An 18072-nucleotide genomic window follows, 5' to 3' on the forward strand; every position below is an offset into this window, starting at 1 on the left:
TTGATCAAGAAAATGCTTTCCAAACTATCGGTTTAACTTCACGGTGTTGGGGTAAAAGATGCGCAGCTTCCCCCTCCACCTCCCTTACGTCAGACGTCATTTCTGCTTCTTGCCAATAGATTACAAGCTTTTCAAACTTTCTTTCTGCTTTTTAGCCAAATCTTTCACTATTTGCGGCTTGTAATTTTTAGAATTTTCAAATTAAAGCTTCTGATTTATTTCGGGCTCATCTATCAAATCAAGTTAATCCATTGGGTTTATATACCCTCAACTTGAGTTGGGTTGGGCTGATTTTTTTTGGGCGCGATCTTACCTCTGGTAGGGCCCCCCTGCAATGGTTGCCAGCCAGTCGTATGTTTAATATAAGTAGTATTTACTGTATACTTTTTTTGTTAGTTTAGAGTTTTTATCTGGGGTTCCGAGGGGGCGGAACGCACTAGCAATGCATTACCGTAGGTTTCTTTCCCCCACTGTACGGCAATATCTCTTTGCGAGTCTCATCTCGAAGCAGATGAATGTCTACTGCACAGGTCCAGCTCCATTCTAAGTTACAATGACATCTAATAGTGATTAATGACACACTGAAACTTAAATTTTTATTAGTATGATATATTTTTTTAATTTCTTCAATAAATTGACAAACTTTAAATGTTCCTTTGTTTTATTTTTTCAACAAGACAAATGAAGCAATTTAGTGGAAGGGCTAAGACAGGTCGACCTTTCTTTACAATCTCCCTCGTACAGTATTTCCTTTGCTTCCAAAGTCTCCAGGGACACACATAAAGGAGGCACGTTGAAATAAGAGCCTTGGGAATTTCCTCGAGTCGTCTGTGCTTAGTCAAGGGCTTGCATTTTGTGCCACTGAACAAGAAAGGACAATACTATGATTTTGTGCTGGCGAAAACAGTGACTGTTGAAATGCAAACAATATAAATATAATTGTTTTAAAGCTTGCTGGAAATGTGAAAATATGCTGATTTAATACACTATAAATTAAAAAAACTACTAAAAAAAGAAATAGATTTGAGGCTTTAGTTGAGTTGGTCATGTGACACTTGATAGTGTGTGAGAGCCTCATTGGGGTAGTGGCTAATAGCAGCTTAAACAGTGTCAATGTATGAAGATATAATACTGCAGCTATCGTTAAAAAGCATGAAACAGGAAAAAGCTGGGTGGGGTGGTGAGTGATTTCATGCTCGCGGTCTTTTGTTTGTGTAGCATGAAAATTCTGAAAGTAAAAAAAATACAGTCCAAATGCCCACCCAAACCCCCAAAAATATGAAACAAGAAGAGTTTATTCGAGCACTTCTGAGAAAAACAAGAATTGCATGTGCCTCGCAAGTAGCTTGACAGATGTTGGAATGATTATTTAAGCCAGAAGATGGCGTCAGCAAGTATAACAGTTTCAAATTCCGAAACAGCCCCTTTACATGTAACTACGCCTTAGTCTTGCATTATGTCCAGCACAGAAAATCTATTTGATTCTTCACCAATCGGGTCAGCTGTGCCCAATTCTACATCAACAAAAAAGACGTATTCAAATTCCCCGCGCCTCATTTGATTCTTCTGTAAAGAGAAAATCAAAACTTATTATGGACAGATTTGTGTCACTCTTCCTGCCAATCCCGCGCCAAAACAGAACTCTTCATATGTTTGTGCTTTACCTGATCCTTCTATCATCCTTTTCATGTATGGAGCACTTCCATCCAGGCCCCCCACTCCATGTTGAGCTCAAAGAAACCCCCATCCACCTGCTGAGAGCAAAGCCTTATTGCTCAAAGCCTCGCATGCCTCCCTGACCCTACCTTTTTGTTCCCGGGCGCCTTTGGCCCTCCCCTCAGGCACCTTGGAATAAGTCGATGGTTAGGGGCCACCCCTTTATGCTATCTGAATTGGGGCCCCCGCGTGCTATGGGAATTTATAGCAAAAATGGTGATTAGACCATATAGCCCATTTGTGTCCCCCACAAACATGAGTGGCTAGATAAGGAAATAGTGCAAAAGACAATATGGTAGCCATTGCCCTTTATTGAATCAAAAAACAGCGTCAAAATATGGCCTAGCCTCTAATCAGTAATGCAAGTCACAGTGTGTAATAATTCAGCATTAGAAGTAAATGTAGCTTAGAATGGAAGCTGATCTTGAGTGGCTAGAGAAGGAATTAGTGGAAAATACACTACAGACGAACACAAGGAACTGGATAAACTTAGAGGAACTGCAAAGAGCCTGTAGCTTAAGTTGTTCAGAACTGGAGTGGACAGCTAACTAAGTGGTATAAGCTACTAAAAAGGCAAGTAAAAGATTGCGACAGCAAGCCTCAGTTACATAGTGCAGCTAACAATAACAATGGCAACTAGCTATAGCTTGTGCAAAGGTCGCTAGCATGAGCCTACTTCCATTTTTTATTACGTGAGCAACAATCAATTTAAAGCTAGCGACAGGACATGAAAGCAGGTCTTAATCTCCACCAGTGAACACAACCGGGATTAAATCGGAGCAACTGAAAAGGGTCAAAAGCTAGAGTTGTTCAGAGCATGTGTAAGCAGCGAGCAGGAGAAGCTGATAAAATTTCCCAAACTGTTTCACGCCCCTCTCATTAGCGCATATACAAGGCTTAGGGTGATTAGACCACACTTTTTTTCCTCCTCCTCTAGGATTATCTTCTCCCCCCTCTACCTTAATTGGAGTGCCAAAAGGCATGCCGGCACGCTCTGACGCTTTATTGAATCAGAACACGGCGTCAAAACATAGCCTAGCCTCAGATTCGCACCGCTTAGTATGGATTTGATTTAAAGCGGAGTTTGGACATACCATCTCTAAACAGCCGTATGGGATGATGAAGCGGCAAATGAAACAAAAAGACGTACAGCACCTCACCCTGCACTATTTTTACAACGTTCGTTTGGTCATAAAGCAAAGCAATCCTAATTAAAGCTGCTAGCAGCGATGGATGTAAGATGGCTCTCACTTCTTTTTCATGGCAGAGACACACGATGATCGTTAAACTTTGGCTTAGGTTTTATCACATGAAATGAGAATGGAATATTATACGTTTCCGACGGGATTAGGTCTTTTTTAATTAAAAAAAAATCTGTTGTATATATACACACACACACACACAAACACATATATATCATTCCATCCTTCCATCCATCCATTATCTGCACCGCTTATCCTCAGTAGGGTCGCGGGGGTGCTGGAGCCCATTCCAGCTATCTTCGGGCAGTGGGTAGGGAACACCCTGAACTGGTTGCCAGCCAATCGCAGGGCACACACACACACATATATTACATATATATATATATATATATATATATATATATATATATATATATATATATATATATATATATATATATATATATATATATATATATATATATGGGCAACACGGCGGCGCAGTGGTTAGCGCATGTGCGGCACAATTCATGTCTTGGGAACCTCCTGCGTGGGTTCAAATCCAGCTCCAGACTTCCTGTGCGGAGTTTGTATGTTCTCCCCATGCTTGCGTGGGTTTTCTCCGGGCACTCCGGTTTCCTCCCACATTCCAAAAACATGCATTTCAGTTGAATTGGCCGGTCCAAATTGTCCCTGGGTGTGAATGAGCGAGCGAGTTGTGTGTCCCAGTGTGCCCTGCGATTGGCTGGCAACCAGTTCATGGTGTCCCCTGCCCACTGCCCGATGACTGCTGGGATGGGCTCCAGCACCCCCTGGGATGGGCTCCAGCACCCCCGCGACCCTACTGAGGATAAGCGGTGTAGCGGTGTAGCTGATGAGATGAGATGAGATATATATATATATATATATATATATATATATATATATATATATATATATAAATAAGTAATTCTTTGCCGAAGTAATTGCCCTGAAAATATACCAACAGAATGGATGGCTTCAGAGTGAATAATAAATACATTGATTGTTTATATAAATATTAAAAATTAAATTAGCCATGTATTTTACACTTTTCAAAAGTTTTTTTTATGTGGTAATCGTGCAGCAACTATTATTTTATGACCATCCTTTTACATAATAGAGAACCTTAAAAAGCTGTTGGATTATTATGATTTAAAAACAAGGTATGCGCTAACTAATCAAATGTTTGAAATGTGGATGGTTAGCTCTGTATTGTTAGCATGAAGACAATATCCAAGGTCCTAGTGGCTAACAAAAATGTGGAAGTAGAGGGACGCAGGAACTAGAAAAAACGTTCCATTGGTAAAAGTAAATGGCTGAACTGTAGTAAGTTAGCTCTGTAATGGTAGCATGTAAACATCAGCCAAGGTCTGGTTAGTGGAAAACAATAATGTAGAAGCAGAGGCACACAGGAACTTTGAAAAAGCGTCTCGTTAGTACAAGTTAAAACTGCTCATTTGTAGTAAGTTATCACTGTAATTTTACAATGTAGACATTAGCCAAGGTTCAGCTAGCGGCTAACAAAAATGAAGAAGTAGAAGAACACAGGAACCTTAGAGAAATTGCTCTTTTGGTGGAAGTAACTGAACTGTAGTAATTTACGTCTGTAGTGTTAGCATGTAAACATGAGCCAAAGTCTGTCTAGCTGCTAACATTTAATCATCTAAACAATATTTACAAAACATTTTTTAAACATTTAGTATAATATATTTAAATACAAATATTGAGGTAAAACTATTTTTAGATTGGTATTTTCACATTTAACTGGGCATTCATTTTTTATTTTTAGTATTGTTTTCATTTTTTAGCATGTTAACATTAGCCAAAATCCACCTGGCGGCTAACAAAAACATTGCAGCTGAAGGACGCACCAGCTTTTGAGATGAAGCCTTTTTTGCAGAGCTCAGTTTTTGACTGTGTCCTCACCCCCCTTCCCTGCACAAAAAGAAATATAAACAGCTTCATGGTGCATAAAAATATTTATTATTATGGTAGTCCGCACAACAAAAATAGAACACAATATATTTAATTCCCACTTGGAATAGTTTTGTAATGACAGAATGAGGTTATTTTGCTCCAAGTGAATTTAAAAAAAAAACATTCACTCTTTCCCCAACCATTCTTTCTTTTGAGATACATCAGAGCTTACTTTAAGAAAGTGCGAATTTAGCAAAAGCATTAAGGTTAAGAGATGCGTTTAAGGCATGGGTCGGCAACCCAAAACGTTAAAAGAGCCATATCAAACAAAAACAAAAAAGACACAAATTTGTCTGGAGAAGCAAAAAATTAAGAGCCTTATAATAAACGCATCTCACGCATAATGAATTTATATTATTTGACTTTCTAACAATAAAAGTTGGATGCAACCAATGTTCCCTCTAATTTTCCACGGGTCTGAGCGTTCACACAGAATCGGTGAGCGGCGCTTGAAACAACAGTGAGCAACCATAACCCCAAGTTTGGCAAGATGATTAATTATCAAACATGTCCAAAACTTGACATTAAGTTACATTTTGCTGTGTTTCCGGCAATGCAAAATTATTTTTCTCTTTTGAATGAATGGACTCATGTACTATTGCAAAGGTTGTACGGCTTACAAACGTCGTTTGTTCTTACAATTCTTTCACAAGATATCCATTTCTTTTTATTTCCTGATATATTTTGTCGCATAATATTAACATTTTTGGGGGCTTATTTAGTCGGTTGTAAGATACAGAACTGTACGTAATCACATTTTTTAGTGGAAGTACAATGTTGGCAACAAGATTCACTTGATATAATTGGAAATTATTTGAATGCAACATAAACTTTTTCTTCTTTTTTCCGAGTTTTTTTTTCCACTTTTTTTTTAATTCCTTTAAACAAAATCTCATTGTGTTTATTTTTTCCGAGCTGTTACTTTTTTCTTTTTGTTCTCTATCTACTTTTTTCCTACATTTCTTTCTTTTCTTTTTTTCTGTTTTTTTCTAAATTTTTCCTTCTTTTTTCTCATCCTTTTGTTTCTTTTTTTCTCAGCTTTTCACAATTTTTTATTTTGGTATTTTTTTCTTTTTTGTTCTATTCCCCCCTTCCTTTAAGTCATTTTGTGCATACTTTTACATAATATTTGGTCATGTTTGGATTAAAGAAGCAAAAACAACCCTAAGAGCCGTTTAGGACCTGAAAGAGCCAGTTCCTTTTAGTGAGCCGAGCCGAAGAAGCCAGTTCCCCGACAAACTCTACTAACTTTACTCAAGTTCGTTCTCCTTCGACTCGACTTCAAAATACCTCATTTAGGACACAACGTCAGGGGAACCCGTGTATTTTTACCTTCATGCACTGTAACTTTGATTTGAGTCGCTTCTTAATTAGTAATTTTGAGCCCTCATTTTTGTGCGCTGGCTAGATTTTCTTGTGTGCTGAGAATGATAGATAGATAGATAGATACTTTATTCATCCCCGAAGGGAAATTCACATGTGCGAGCAGTGTGCAATTGCGCACGCGCGCAGCTTAGAGGGAGCACTGGATGCAACACATCCTGTAGAGAATGATGTACCATGTGACTCTATTTTCACAGGATTCCACTTCATGTTTAAATTCATTCTAATTTTGATGAATTAGAGTATGTTTTAAATGAAAGAATAACGTGTATTTGGGGACAGCACACAAAAAACAACATCAACTACTAAGTAACTAAAGGGAATAACAAAACAGGACGAAAAAAACAAAGAGCTGAACAATACAATAATATAATACGTAAACATGTGCCCAAAGGTAGTGCGCTGAAGCCGAGACTTAAGTGCCCACCCCTGTTACATTTTTTTCCTGTTTTTCCTTGCAGGGAAGACATATTCAAAACCAAAACAAGGAAATTACTTTTCAAACTCATAATAGTGTCGCTAGTAAAGCATGTGATAACCAATGTAAATCTTAAAAAACAAACAAACTTTGTGAAACACGGGAAAGAGGAAAATAAGAGGAGAAATGTCCTAGTACCAACTGATTTTCCCTCTCATGGGGCGGCAGTAGCTCAGGAGGTAGAGCGCTCGTCTTGGGATCAAGGGATCCCAGTTCGAATCCTGGCTCGTCCATAATACATGTCGAAGTGTCCTTGGGTAAGACACTGAACCCCTAATACCCCCAATAAGCAGGTTAGCATCTTACAAGGCTGCAATACAAGGCCGCTATTGGGAAATGTGGAGCACACTGTAAAGCGCTTTGGGAAGTCATTGACTTGAAAAGCGCTATATAAATGCAGATCATTTCTTTTCATTTTCATTTCTCATCACATAGTTATAACACCGTTAAAACTAACGTCATTATGTAACTCCATTATTTTTTTGTGTAATCTAACTATTATGCACCATTACAACACCTTTATTGTAACTGACAGTCAAGATTTATGAATAATTTTAAAAAATGTAGTGGATTTTAGTTTTCATGTGTTTCTATACAAATGTAAAGTCTCGGCCTTTTGGCTAAGATCAAGTGTAGGCACCCATCCTTTTCCAGGCCGTTTAATTGAGTGCTCTCCGTCAAGGCTCTGATGCTAGGTCCTTAGCTTGGCCTTAGCTTGGCCTTTTGTGTACTTTCTATGAAGTCACTATCTTTGATTTTTGCATTTCGGAGATGGAATATGAGCTTGCTTCGTCCACTCCACGCATCGGCCCGATATTGCAGTACCTCCGGGAACGGTGCATTCGCAATGATCGCAGCAAGGCTTTAGGGCTAGGACCTTAGCTTGGCCTTTTGGCTGAGAGTAAGTGTCCCGGCTCCTAGGCTTTGTAGCGTATTATGAACTGACCGATAACGGATAATGGATAATGAATAACGAAGATAGATCAATAACCCTTAAAAACCCCCATCCTTTTACTTTTATATTTTCTTTTCCTTTTGTTATTGTCGTTTTATTAACACTGATCGTGTCGCTCCGAGTTCGGCATGAACGTTTGGCAACATAAATGTCTTTGTCATTCAGCAATAACAACTCATTTGCTCTGCCCTGACTTTAACATAACCCCTTTGTCATCCATTTGTTTACGCTCATCCATCAGTGCTACAAATCCGTATTCACGTGCCACTCTCGGCTATTTATCGCCCATCTCTGAATATTACGGCATGCAAACGCCAAATGAACAAAGTATTTTTAGATGTATTGTGTCTGTTCACGGGGATGCTCAACAATGACCAAATATGGAGTGTGTGGAAAGTAGGAGGGGTTTTGGGGCACCGAGTTGGCACGTCTCAGGTTTTGACATTCTTTGGCTCGAAATCTGTCGCTCGTCTCCGTGTTAGGGCAACGGGTTTAAGCTCTGCATTTTTTTGCTTGACAAGGAGGATTAAGGTGAAACAAGGGGCAGAGAAAATGCTTTTAGTTAGTTTTTTCACACACTACTTCAAATTGACCTTTTTTATTGAATTGTTAAAGCATCTGTGGAGATTATATAGTGACATCCAGTGGTGAATAAATACTTAATCTATTAAAATGAACCCCAGAAAAGGTTAATTCAAATCATAAGCAAAAACACATTTACTATCTCATAAACAAAATTTAAGGTATTGATGAGGGGGCGGGGGGGGTAGGGTCAAACAGAGTTGCCGGATACAACCGGAATGTTTAATCTTACATTACAGATAGTCCAGTGTTTTTCTGAATTGCTCAGTCCACAATTGAATGGATTTGGGAGTACAGTTAACTCTCCCGGTACATAGAAGGGTCTGCACGATACTGCTAGAGACTCCATATCGAGTGAGCAGTGTGAGTCAATAGTTCGGCTGTTATTGTAGCGCGTAGTCTCCAACCCCTGGTTTTACCGGAGTCTACGTCTCGTACGAGCCGGTGATGTAATGCGGCGTCGGGAAAGCCAAGTCTCCGTGATGACAAAAAAAAATCCTCCAATTCTGGACGTTGTTGGTGGCGATCCGCAGCTCAAATTCACTCATTGTGGACGATGGATCTGGCGTTGGTTGAACATGCTTGGGAGCGCTGGTCTGTGTGGTCGCCTTCTTAGCTCAGCCTTAGCTCCGTCGTTGTCGTTGTCGGCAGGCAGGCAGATCTTCCAGGGAGATCCGGTGGTCTCTGTATATCCCTCGGGATGTAGTGGATATTATTGTATATGCGAAGGGAGTCGAAGGGAAAATATGAGGGATCAGGGGACACTGAAAAACAAAAGACGAACTGGAGCCCGAGCCGCAGCGTCTGCACAACGCCATCTTGATTATTTAACACGTCTGAAGACATTGTGGGCCAAATGACCATTTTGTCAAGTTGGATTGTCCCTGTGTTGCTTTTAGCACCTAACGGCCTCTTGCCAGAGGCAATTGAGCCCCAAATGTCATAATCGGAGAGTCCCGTCATACAGGCAACATAGCATCGTTTTCTCCTCTAGCCACTCATGTTAGCCCCTTGCGTATCACTATTTACAGCTGCCTATGCTTTGTCCGTCAGTGTCACTAACATTTCATAACTGATCATGCAGATGAACGTTGCTGAATTCTGTTCGTCAGGTATCTGGCATATTTTCTTCTCTAGCCACCTGGCTGCAGGCTATGGCTTGCCTCCAGCTGCTCCTGCTTTATTGTTTACTGCCATTTCTATAGCTGAGTTCAAGTGAGTGTCACGGAGTTCTGTGATTCAGACAACTTCTTCTTTTTTTCCACTGTTTCCTACTCTAGCCACTCTTGCTAGCCACTTGGCTTCTCCTGCTTTGTCCCTCAGCATCACTCGCCCTTCACAGCTGGTCATGCAAATTAACGTTGTTGAGTTCCCTGATTCAGGCATATTTGTGCTTGTCATTTCTACAGTTTCTTCATCTAGCCACTCACCGTTTTGAGCGAATGCTATGGCTCACCACTAGATGCCGCTATTGTTCTTGTTAGCTAGTCCTTCTTCGTCTCTCAGTGTCAATCACCTTATACAGCTGGTCATACAAACAAATGTCACAGATTTGTGATCCAAGGATCTTCATTTTTTTACCACTGTTTCTTATGCTAGTCATTATGTCCCTGAGTTCCATGATTCAGGAACCTGACGCTTGATAAATTAAATCTTTTATGGGCCTTTTTAGTACCTTCTCCTGCTAGCCACTAATGTTCGCCACTTAAACCAACTCTAACCAACTCCAGCTATTGGCTTTTTCCAACTACTCCGGGTGTATCCAGCACACTGGGTCTTTTTTTTGTTGCTGGCAGGGATTAACAGCAGATTTCATAGCCTGTTGCCAGCTGAAATTCATCTTTGCTCACTTCAATCAATCAGGAAATAGGCTTGGGAAGTTTGCCAAATAGTATCCCTTGGGCTTCCATAGTGTGTTTTCCTCAGCTCTGTTCCAGGGCTTTGACTGGGTAATTATTACACACTGCCACTCCAAAAAATATAGTCATGTCTTCAGATGCTTTCCTCAATGAGGAAAGTGACTGGGCCAAAAGACAAATAGCCCATCCGGAAAAAGAATCCGGGCGAGCGATTGGACAACGCCAAAGTTGCACCCGATGAACAAGACTATTCATAATAGCTGTCATTTCATGCCTCAGCGGTCTTGGAAAATAGCAATTAAGGTACAGAATGGAGAAACAGAAGCTTTTCTCAAATATGATTACTCTTTGATCGTCCGAGAGTCTAATTTTCACTCTATCAGTATTTGACAATTTGATTTGCTCATCACAATCATGATGTCAAGATTGTTTTCCATTTTAAGAGAGAATCGGCTCCTCTGTGGAAAAGTGAAACTAGTAGTCATGTTATCATCAATAATGATCAATTATAGTAAACCACTGAAAGGGAAAAAAAATGCTTTGTACATTTTGTAGATTTTTGGCCTAATGAGATCACTGTGTAATATTTATTTTTCCCGAACATGTTTTTCACTTGCTTTCATATCGAGGACAAGATGTCCACCGGTTAGGCTAAAATTCTTCCTCAATGTGTAATTGCTACATGACAGCTTCTTTGTCTCTGATTCAGTTATGGAACAAAATGTGAAGACGACATATGCAGTTTTACTTGATTTTAGATTACATGTATTATGATTACATGTATTATTATTGCAGCTATTTTGCTATTCAAACAGTAGAATATCCTCTTTTTTTTCAATGATAACAATGTAATTTACATTGTTTACAACACGATTAGATATGGCACTCCGTGATGAAAGTCCTGCAACTGAGAAAGAGTGCCATGTTTGAATTATCCTTTTCACCGGCTTTGTTTTCTGCTGTAGTGGGCTGAATTTCAGGGTAATAGAAAGACATAGGTGGTTGATCAATACAGGGGGGTGGGGGATTCTGCAGTGGTTTTGATGTAGCTTTACACATATTACAAATGTTTTACTTTCGCTAGTTGCACAAGTCACACATCAAATTGAAATGAAATGAAATGATCTGCATTTATATAGCGCTTTTCAAGTCAATGACTTCCCAAAGCGCTTTACATTGTGCTTCACATTTCCCAATAGCAGCCGTGATCTGTGCAGCCATGTTATTGGGGGTAATTGGGGGTTCAATGTCTTACCCAAGGACACTTCGACATGTAACACGGACAAGCCAGGATTCGAACTGGGATCCCTTAATCCTAAAACGATCGCTCTACCTCCTGAGCTACTGCCGCAGGGATTACAGTTTTTAGACACTCATTTACAACCCCTTGCAAAAAGTATGGAATCACCAGTCTTGGGCGAGCCCAGACTCAGACATTTTATTCTGAAGAAAGAACTCAGATCAGAAACAAAACAATCGTAAAGTCATTTCAAAATGCAACATATTGGCATTCAAAAAAAACTAAAAGAAATTAATAAAAAACATTGCATTGGTCTATAAATTTTACTTTTATAGAGCAAGTGCAGGGAAATAAGTATGGAATCACTCAATTCTTAGGAAAAGATATGGAATCAGTGCATTTTGAGAAGAAAATGAGTACACACCAAGTCAATTTATTTTCCTTAATTTGGTACCTGTCTTAGATTGACAAAGATATACATATATACTTATACATATCCTTACTTTTTACTATCATTTTAGAACCATTAACCACTTCTCCACTTTCTCTCAAAAGGTATTGTGTATTTAGAATACCATAGAATTATCTCCAGATATTAAGAAAATCCTGTTGATTGATATTAAAAATATTTTGGACAGTGTACAAATCAATGTAAAAAAGTGGAGTAAATTTAATTAGACATTGTGGGGAAAGGTTAATGCAATCACAATGTCAGTGGCCACAAATATATTTCTGAACGGCAATAATATCTATATGTATCCTAAAATACGTACTATTAGACTATGGTGGTGCTTCTCAATTATATTCCGTCACACCTGCTCTTGGAAGAAGAAATCCTCCAGTTCAATTTCGAGACACTGTAAGCTCCCGGGAAGCAGAGCCAAAAACATTTTGAAAACAATGATGATGGACGATATCGTTTGCAAAAAAAAATTGTTAAGGAGAGTATATGGACTGAATGTGTCTAATAAGCGGAAATGACTTTGGTAAATTTTTTTCCCAACCATAGTTGGTAACGTCTTTGTATTTGTAGATCATTGCACCACATTACTTAAGCATACTGTTTTTTCTTTTCCACATGATTTTGAACTGCTCGTTTGCCTGTCGTTTTTTAGTTTGTTTCGGGTGGATTTTTAGTTTTAGTTTTTGTATGTAAATTGTTGAAACAAAATAAAAATTAAGAATTCAAGAAAAAAGATATGACAAATATTTATTCATTCATTTTTCAAACTACTTATCCTTATTCAGGCCGTGGGGACAAATATTTACAATATACAGTATATAATTTGAAAATGGGATCAGAACATTTGTATTAAGTCTCCTTTTTTGCAACATTAAAAATGTAATTTATTAATCGCAAAAGTTAGAATATGTGCAAAGGTATGTACTAGATTAATCAAGCTATAAATTCCCCTTTACCCCTAAATACAATTATCCAAGTAATACTAATCAAATCAACCTCTAATTGGTGGAGTTTGAAAGCTTTTCTCCATGGTTATCATGTTTTGCTCCTCCCTTTAGCGTCAGTGCAAGCCTTGGGACCAATACAAGATAAATACAGTACAACGACGCAGAGTATTTACAAAAACACATTGGAGGATGTAGTTCAGACAAAAACATCTTCATAATGTTGCAATACAAACAAATAGCAGACCCGCTTTTAATTTGACATTGACTAATAGGAAACAATGTTAAGTTTGAATTTGGTATTTTAGGACATGCAAAATAATATTTTGTTAATGTTGTAAAGTAAGTAAAATATTATAGAGAGTCTCCAAAAACTTCTCATTCGACTCTGTAAAGTGAAAATGCCATAAGGCAGGGATGCCAAATCCCAGGTGCTTTTCTCGAAAATTAGAAATATAGGATAGCTGATTTTCTGATGTTCAGTCTGAATTTTTCAAGATGTTTTGCTGCGCAGCAATTTTGTTTTTTAGGCTGTCCTTGATCAGGTCAGTTTTATTTTAGTCAAATGTTTGAAAAAGGTTATAGTATACTTGTGGCTTAAACAATGGACATTTTTAATACCCAACCAATCCATAAGCATAAGGGGCCGGTCACAGACATTTGCGGCTGAATCACGGCCAGAAATTTCTGCCTTTGAGGCGGACGTTATAGGACGCATTGAGATCGCCATATAGACGAGATAGAGCAGTGCTTTACTCGCGGTCGGAAATTCTCACGTGGTTGGCCAGTCGGATTTGGGCTTAACACCGGCTCGGGAGCTTTTATACCCGTGGTCCACACGAGAAAATGACGCAGAAATGACGCGATGAGGAAGCGGAACAGTCGCCGGCGTGTTTTGCGGGCATACCACCGATGAACAGCGGGTTAGCCAATTTTTCGCATTTTCCATGGCGGGCAACCACGGGCAAAAAAAAACGCAAAATTTTAGCCGTGGTTCAGCCGCAAATGTCTGTGTGACCGGCCCCTAAGTATTGATTATATACTTTTTTTGTGTGTGTCTTTAACCCAATTTTTTAAAAGTTAACTAGGTGACACGAGTAAACATTAACTTTGAGTTAAGGCGGCTGCAGTCTTAGAATGCTGTGTTAGGTGAGTAGGAACAGAGAGAACACGTTTCTGGTTTCGCTCCTTGGGATTTGTCTTTAATTAAGATAAGCAGACGTGTCTACTTGAAAGGTTCACTCTGTCTGGATAACCGTTAATCTTTCACCAGTGCTTTGTGATTGATATTTGCAAAGCCAACACAAACCCACCGAACCTTCACATTTCACATATATTCGTATCAGACGCTAAGTTCTAATATCCACACGGGAGGAAGGGTCCTGAAAAAATAGCTTGGGAGTTTTTTAATTGCATTATCAGGAAAACTTAACTGAACAAAATATGTGAAATGGAGCAGCTGTGAAGCATTTTGCGTTACTATCCTTACATAAAAAGCAAGAAATAAAATTTGCATTCATGTGAAACCCTACAGGCGGCAACAAAAGACAGAGCGAAATAGATACACAATGGGAGCGGCTTAAAGAAGAGCCGAATGTAGGAGTTGGTAATATCTGAAATTAACAGCCAGTGGTAAAAGTTACTAAAAAGCAGTAAGAGATTGAATTAGTCAAGCGTCTTACCCAGGGGTCTCCAATGTGGTGTCCTGTAATTTTCCAGGGAAATTTGATTTCTAACTGGCACGATGTAGTAATTGTAACCCGGTAATGACATAGTACAAGCATAGTAATAACATAAAATGCATATCAGACTGGTAGCCCTTCATGCCAATCAGTAGCAAAAAGTAGCTCTCTGCTTCAAAAAGATTGGTGACCCCTAGTTTGGACCATGAATCTCTGAACTAAGCAACATAAGTGGTTGGAGAATGAACTTGGGGAAAAAAGTACAAGATGCCTCCATAACAAATTTGCTTTTTTACAAAGGTTTTGGCAGATGAAGGAAGCTTTATTTACACAGATCAGCTATCTATCCATCCGTCCATTATCTGCACCGCTTATCCTCAGTAGAGTCGCGGGGGCGCTGGAGCCCATCCCAGCTATCTTCGGGCAGTGGGCAGGGGACACCGTAAACTGGTCACAATGTGTGCCCTGCCAGTCGCAGGGCACACAGGGACGGACATTTCCTCGCTCATTCACACCTAGGGACAATTTGAACCGGCCCGGGGAGAACATGCAAACTCCACGCAGGAGGTTCGATCTCATGATCTCAGAGCTTTGCTTCACACGCGCTAACCACTGCGCCGTCGTTCTGCCCACAGATCAGCTAATAATAACTAAAGTTGCTAATGACAGTGCCATAGTCTGCGATTAATTAACAATAGTAGGAAGAGAAGGAACCAGTGTAATAAAAAGTCAGAGATGCCTTTATCACAGGATTCTACAATGTCCGCTTGCATGACGAGTTCTCAAAGATGAGTGGCACTGAAGAACGAGGCAGCAACAGTAGCAAACAATTACAATGGTGGCGACTCAAAACCTGCAGCCAAGTTGCTAACATGAGTGGCTAGAGAAGGAAATTGTGGGGAAAAAAGTGTAAAATGCATGAATCACGGGACATGGCAATGTTCGCTTGCATGACCAGCTGTGTAACTCGAGTCAAACTAAAGGATAATGCAGGAGAAACTAAAAATACTTACAGTGTTTAGTGGTGAGCAATAGCCTATAGCCAAGTGGCGAAGAGAAAGAAAAAGTGGAAAACATGACATGCCTGAATCACGTAACTCCTATATGTCTGCTGCATGAGCAGCTGTGGAAGGTGAGTCGACACTGAAGGGCAAACTTGGCGCAAATAACAATCGTGTCTAGCGGCAGCCTGCAACCAAGTGGCTTACAACTGTGGTTAAAAAATAAAAAAGTGAAAAAAACCTTAATATATGGACTCTGCAACATTTGCTTACCTGACAAGCTGTGAAAGCCAACTGACACTGAAGAAAGAACCAGGAGCAGCTAACAATAACGTTAACAGCTAGCAGCAAGCTACAACCTGCAGCCAAGAGTAGCTGAAGGGGGAAACAGTTAAGAAAATTAATTTGATAAAATGTCAAACTTCTAAATCTATGATTCTTTAAATTTTTTTTTTTTCTTTGCTTAATATTTGAGTCAATTGTATTTAATTTAAATAAATGAATTATTTTTGCACCACCAGGGGTTGATTTATAATACAAAAGACTTTAACTAGCCAGTCTTTATGGTGGAGGGTGAGGAAAGTAATAATAATAATAATAATTTCCTTGTATTGTCATTCTGTGTAACAATGTACACAGAACGAAATGTCGATTGCACCTGACCCGTTGTAGCGAGCCGATGCAGCCGCAGCCAACAGAGGGCGCCGCCGACCACTTTTTAAGTCTTAGGAATGACTCGGCCGGGGCGCGAACCACCGACCTCCCAGTCTCAAAGCGGGCGCCTTACCATCTAGGCTACTGAGCTGGTACAGTAGAAGGCTTTAGCCCCAAATTTACACAGGCTTGAAGTCGACATTAGATTTTGGCCACCCTTTATTGACCCTCGTCCCCACTCACGTAGATTAGCGCAGTTCAAGCGCTAAAATGCGGCAGATTTAATCGCTGAGTCGTGAAGTAAGTGAGCAGCTGGTAATGGAAAAATTGAGTCTGAATTCACACACTTGCAGGACTTAAGGAAGTGAAAGAGACTTTTTACGAGCCTTTTTAAGGCCACTTTGATCGTATATAAGAGTCTGCAAAATGCGAGCGCGACGCGAGACGCTCGCAAAGCCAGTAAAGTCACTGAATTACAACGTACAACTCGGCACCCGTATGTGAAAATAATCACTTTCATAGAGTTTTTCTCATATCCTGAAACATTAATTCTTCCCAGGATTAGCGTATTTTCACAACGAAATCCCCAAAATAAGTTTCTTGACAATAGTTTTCAAAATTGGTTTAAATTTTTGATATTTTTTAGGCGGATAATATTTTTGCTACACATAAACACTTAATTAATTAACTGACTTTGTTTTTGTTTCATATGATAAGTCAAAATATAATACGATCTTTGGATAAGGTGGTAGGAAAAGAGTATCTCAAACATTTGCAGGTCTATGGCATACATTTGTATGTATTTTTGTTGATTGTTATTTGTCAAACATTTTGTTTTTTTTTAATTTTTTACATTATAGAATATTCTGTTGCGTTGTGCACTATTTTTTCTATCCCTCCAAAGCTTCAGTATTTGAATATAGGAGGAAATAAAAAAAAATAAAACGTAAAAAAAAAATCTGATTTTTCAGTTAAATAAAAAAAATCGATTTTTAGTTACAGGAAACGTCAAATCAATAGAACTCACTATATCATTTACAATTACAAATAATACAGAGATTCCACTTTTTTCGTGGTTAATGGGTACCAGAAACACCCACAAAAATTGAAAATCCTCGAAGAAGCATCACAAGAGGGTAAAACTTAAGCATTGGGTCTCCTTGAATGGAGACAGATCTCCGCGATGATTAAAATAAAACGGTCCAAAATGTAGTGGTTACCAACGAATTGTTGATCCAGGTCATTTGTTTCATGGACCTGCCGGTGGTAAGATACAGGGTCGCATCAAGATATGAAAATGTCATTTCTTGTGAAGAATCAACAATAAGTGGGACACAATAATGAAGTGGAACACACTTGGATATTTTAAACTTTTTTAACACATAAAAAACGAAAAAGTGGGTGTTCAAAATTATTCAGCCCCAGTGAGTTAATACTTTGTAGCGCCACCTTTTGCTGCGATTACAGATGCAAGTCGCTGGGGGTATATCTCTATCAGTTTTGCACATCGAAAAACTGATATTTTTGCCCATTCCTCCTTGCAAAACAGCTCGAGCTCAGTGAGGTTGGATGGAAAGTGTTTGTGAACAGCAGTTTTCAGTTTTTTCCACTGATTCTCAATTTGATTGAGGTCTGGAATTTGACCTGGCCATTCCAACACCTTGATATGTTTTTTGGTGAACCATTCCATTGTAGCGTTTGCTTTATGTTTTGGATCATTGTCTTGTTGGAAGACAAATCTCCGTCCCAGTCTCAGGTCTTTTGCGGGCTCCATCAGGTTTTCTTCCAGAATGGTCCTGTATTTGGCTCCATCCATCTTACCATCAATTTTTACCATCTTCCCTGTCCCTGCTGAAGAAAAGCAGGCCCAAACCATGATGCAGCCACCACCATGTTTGACTGTGAGGATGGTGTGTTGAGGCTGATGAGCTGTGCT

General features: G+C 39.3%; 1 protein-coding gene and 1 pseudogene across 1 annotated transcript in view; both read left to right on the plus strand.

Annotated features, from left to right (window-relative positions):
* The window catches only part of LOC148357486 (FRAS1-related extracellular matrix protein 2-like), a 209321-nt gene that overhangs the window by 83513 nt on the left and 107736 nt on the right, over positions 1-18072 (plus strand). The gene's annotated exons all lie outside the window — the stretch shown is intronic.
* LOC148357488 (U2 spliceosomal RNA) lies at positions 7357-7603 on the plus strand (annotated as a pseudogene).

This window comes from Urocampus carinirostris, chromosome 10 (genome assembly GCF_059441175.1).
Source record: "Urocampus carinirostris isolate Australia breed hairy pipefish chromosome 10, RoL_Ucar_1.0, whole genome shotgun sequence".
Taxonomy (NCBI): Eukaryota; Metazoa; Chordata; class Actinopteri; order Syngnathiformes; family Syngnathidae; genus Urocampus; species Urocampus carinirostris.